Source organism: Triticum dicoccoides, chromosome 4B (genome assembly GCF_002162155.2).
Source record: "Triticum dicoccoides isolate Atlit2015 ecotype Zavitan chromosome 4B, WEW_v2.0, whole genome shotgun sequence".
NCBI classification, from domain to species: Eukaryota; Viridiplantae; Streptophyta; class Magnoliopsida; order Poales; family Poaceae; genus Triticum; species Triticum dicoccoides.
In genome coordinates, this window is record NC_041387.1 from 112,386,507 (window position 1) to 112,390,925 (window position 4,419).

The window sequence follows — 4,419 nt, forward strand, 5'->3', positions numbered from 1 at the left end:
ACAAGATAGGGGGGCGCACCCTGGGGGGGGGACGGCACCCTCCATCCTTGTGGATGACTCGGGACTCTTCTGGCCCAACTCTTTTGCTTCGGGGGCTTCTTCTGGTCCATAAAAATCACCGTAAAGTTTCAGATCATTTGGGCTCCGTCTGATATTCCTTTTCTGTAAAACTCAAAAACAAGGAAAAAAATAGACACTGGCACTGGGCTCTAGGTTAATAGGTTAGTCCCAAAAATAATATAAAATAGCATGTAAATGCATATAAAACATCGAAGATGGATAATATAATAGCGTGAATACTTCATAAATTATAGATACGTTGGAGACGTATCAGCATCCCCAAGCTTAATTTCTGCTCGTCCTCGAGTAGGTAAATGATAAATGAAATTATTTATGAAGTGTGAATGCTAGCAAGTGCACAAGTTTGATCAATGATAATTTCAATCACTTTTTCTAGCACCGTTATTTATCATAACCGTAGCTCATATAATAAAGCTTCTCATGATCAAGTAACAAGCTACTCACATGTTAAAGCATAGACCATAAACTTTCTTGAAAACTAACAAACTATGTTCTCAGCCATCAAACAATTGCAATTCATCTTATTTTCAGGAAGGGTCTATGTAAGAGATTTGATTTAGCAAATCCCACATACTCAACTATCATATAGTCTTCCTTGATTGCTACCACTCAAACCATATTTTTAGAACAAATAGCATCCATTGAACACAGTGAAAGATATGGGCTTAATGTTTCGCCTCCCAACTTTTTTATCCTATAGATAATTATCGACAATAATAATTCATGATCAAATATATTTGAATGTCCATATATGCTTAGATCTTTCCCCGCCACATGATGCTTGCCAACTGAAGAGTAGGTTGGAATGAGAAGGAATACTACTGACTCTTGCATAAAAGTAAAAGATAGGCCCTTCGTAGAGGGAAGTAGGGATTTGTAGAGGTGTCAGAGCTCGAAGCTTTTAAAACAGAGACAAAAATTATTTTTAAAGGTATGCTTGGATGAAGAATCACTGTAAAGTTTCATCTCATTTGGACTCCGTTTGATATTCCTTTTTCTGTAAAACTCAAAAATAAGGAAAAAATAGAACTAGCACTGGGCTCTAGGTTAATAGGTTAGTCCCAAAAATAATATAAAATATCATGTAAATGCATATAATACATCCAAGATGGATAATATAATAGCATGAATACTTCATAAATTATAGATACGGTGGAGACGTATCAGGGAACCAACTAGTGCCGCTGAGGATGCCATCTCTGTCATCTTGCCTTGGCAACGTTGAGTTATCTGAAGCCCGAAAGAGTTGATCATCAACGTCTATGTTTCGAGGACAATTTTTTTCAAGTGATTGCGTTGAGCGATAAACCGGATGATGCCTTGGGACGGAGAAGGGCCAGATTAGGATCTTCTTGAGTCCATAGATTGCATGCAATGCAGCCTGATTTGGTCAAACTTTTAGCCAAAGAGACATTTGGACCGTGCGAAGAGTCGTGGTCAACTAGAATATTGGCTACAACGTTCCATTGACTTTATACATTGAATGCAATCAATTGAACTGACTACACCCAGATGTCATCTTGATGGCTGCACGTGACAGGCAAAATTTAGCTTTTGATGATGCGGTTGGTGGCTACACATTAGATGATTCCTTATTGGTTTGTACAGAGGGATTTGATTTACCACTAAGATGTGGTTGCTGGGCCAAGTGGTTTGCCTCCACTGCCTATTTAAAAGTGCACCATCGGAAGGAGAGGTTCACTCTGTCCCATTGCTTCTTTCTCATCTTGCACCACTGCCCATATCGAGCAAGTGCTCCATTAGACACGTTACATCTCGGCTCTCCCCACAACCATGTCTCAAACCAAGAGGAAGAGTATTGCCAATGCTAGCCCTTCCAACGTCATTGTCCCCCTTCTGAGTGGGTGGATAAAAGGAGATTGGCTGCCACCCATTGTGGATGAGGCGATGTAGAACAAATACATCAGGGTGGGACTCGCCCCATCACAGGATCGAATCCCTGGCGGACGGTGGTGGGCATGCTAGCGCCTTCCCCGCTCGTGGGTGAGTTTTTCTCATCTTAGCTCATGCCACATGAAGCTTACTTTGCCCCTGCATGACTTCATGTGAGGGCTACTTTTCTTCTACAACTTGCAATTCCACCATCTCTAACCCAACAACATTCTACATGTTGCTTGCTTCATCACACTATGCGAGTGCTTCCTAGGTACCGATCCACTTTCGGGACTTTGGAAGTGTCACATCTCAGTGAAGCTCCGAGGATAAGGTGAACACATGATAGTTTGTAGGGGCGTTATTATTTGACCCTCTTCACCCTACAACTATTTTGATATGAATACTTGGGGAGAGGAGTGGTTCTATCTCCTGATCGAACGTGCGCCTAGTGGTCAAGAAGATCTTCCCAGTGTGTTGTTGTGCCACCACTGACGACTGTCAGTTGGAATGCCAAGCCTTCCAAGGAGGAGAAGCGTGATCTCGACCAATTGCTTCAACGAATCGAATAGTTCAAGGATGTGAGTCTCAGTGGAGTGGATCTCATCAAGACCTGGTTGAGATGGCGCATCTTGCCACTTCATGCAAGGGCACATCCTATCAATTCAGGCACTTTCGACTGCACCGGGATCACTGCTAGGAATATATCGAATGAATACTTCATGAAGGTATTGTAAACCTTGACTCTGGAAGATGAAGAAGTGAGCTAGGTGTCGTGTAGTTCCTTGCAGTGTTGACCATCCCCGGCCTCGTGTAAGTGCTTTGGTCATCTAAGTGAGATTTCCTTTGCTTTCATATTGCTCTTGTGCGACTGATCCAACCTTGAATTTTGATTATGACTAAAACCTTCTTGCCTTATAGGTCAATACCACTACTCCCCGAAACGACCAAGTTGACGAGAAGTTTTTGAAAGAGGAGGTGGCAGCTACTAAGGGTTCTAACACCTGAAAGAAGGAAACCGTTAGGGTACCGAGTCGATCCCAAGCAATCATGGCATGGGAGGATGATATTCCGCTAACCCGTCGCTCAAGAATATCGCTCTCGAAGTGGAAGCATCATGATGAAGCCTTGGTGCTGGGGCTATGGAGGCAGTGCCAAGGCTAGTTTTGCAAGTGGTGGAACCCAAGAACTTATGCATAGCGCCTAGACATTCGATGACACGAGCCATGACTTTGACTGCCTGGTCGTTTGCTATCGCGACGAGTGCCCCAAGTTGTGTATGGCTTTTGTCCAGTTATGGTCATTTCACAAACAACCAAGGAGTGGCCGAAGGAAGGTCACCGTCATCGTCAGGTATGTCATTGTATTTGTTTCTTGTGTTTGTGTTCAAGTAGTTAGCAGCCAGTGTTTGGCTGACTAATTCATGTAGCAGGCTAACACTGCTAGGTTCCAAGGAATCTGACCAGCTTGAGAAGGTGGTGAAGCTGACTGCAGTGCAGCTGACTAGTCAGGCCCCTAGCATCTTAGGGATTCCTGAAGTGTCGAGGGTCCATATGCCTATCACGGCAGTCCTGCAGACAACAGAGAGTTTGCCTTTGCCTGTCCCACCATTGGAGCAGAAACACAATTAGGTATGTCCATGCCTTTTGTTTCTTATGTCATTTTGGTGTAGGTGAAAATTTTATTCGGGTGGAGGTTATTTGCTCGATCTTCACCCGCAAGTGATGCATTAGTGAGAGATCGCCCTACCAGACATCCACCAAAGAGAGATTGGCTATTGTCGGGGAGTTCATGAAGAAAATCGATCATCGATGTAGGAGGCTCGATCTCATACTTGCTCTAGAATGGCTCTGATCGACTCAAGAGGAAGGGAGGGATCGAGCCTTAACGACAGCCAGTTAGTTTGTTGACAATCATGTTGCCTTGGAATGCCGCATCCACTTGCCATCTTGCATCATCGCAGCAATGGCATGTTTTGATCATAAGCTTGTTAGGTCTTCGGCTGAATTCATTTGTTATGCTTGTTCTTTTATGTGTTAATGGCAGGAGTTCAAATGTTGAGGAATGTGTACTATTAAAGCAAGGCGCAACTGCTCTTCAAGAAGGGGTGTTGCCTGTCATGATAACGGTAGAGGCAAAAGAATGGTCCAAAGACCAATGCTGAGAACCAAGATCATGGACATAATGACATGGAACATGAGTTTCACTCGGGAATGAAGCACTGGTAGAAAAAGAGGCTTCCGTCCAGCCCCATTAGTCGCGAAAGTGTAGGAACCGCGACTAATGAAGTCTTTAGTCGCGGTTCGGCAGACGAACCGCGACCAAAGGCCTGGGCCCAGGGCGCTCGGTGGCCAGCTGGTGCACGTGAGGGGCTTTAGTCGCGGTTGGCCAGGCCAACCGCGACTAAAGGTGCGCAAAGGCCTTTAGTCGCGGTTGGCCAGGCCA

The 4,419-nt window shown here is 44.4% G+C and overlaps 1 long non-coding RNA gene across 2 annotated transcripts; it reads left to right on the top strand.

Moving 5' to 3' along the window:
* The first annotated feature begins 1,971 nt into the window (after positions 1–1,971).
* LOC119295342 lies at positions 1,972–4,188 on the top strand. 2 transcript variants are annotated; one of them, XR_005143908.1, is made up of 5 exons: positions 1,972–2,085; positions 2,249–2,787; positions 2,896–3,327; positions 3,407–3,605; positions 4,021–4,188. It is a non-coding gene; the product is annotated as an uncharacterized LOC119295342 (long non-coding RNA). The 2 variants fall into 2 exon arrangements; XR_005143907.1 differs by having other exon boundaries at positions 1,981–2,787.
* The last annotated feature ends 231 nt before the right edge of the window (positions 4,189–4,419 follow it).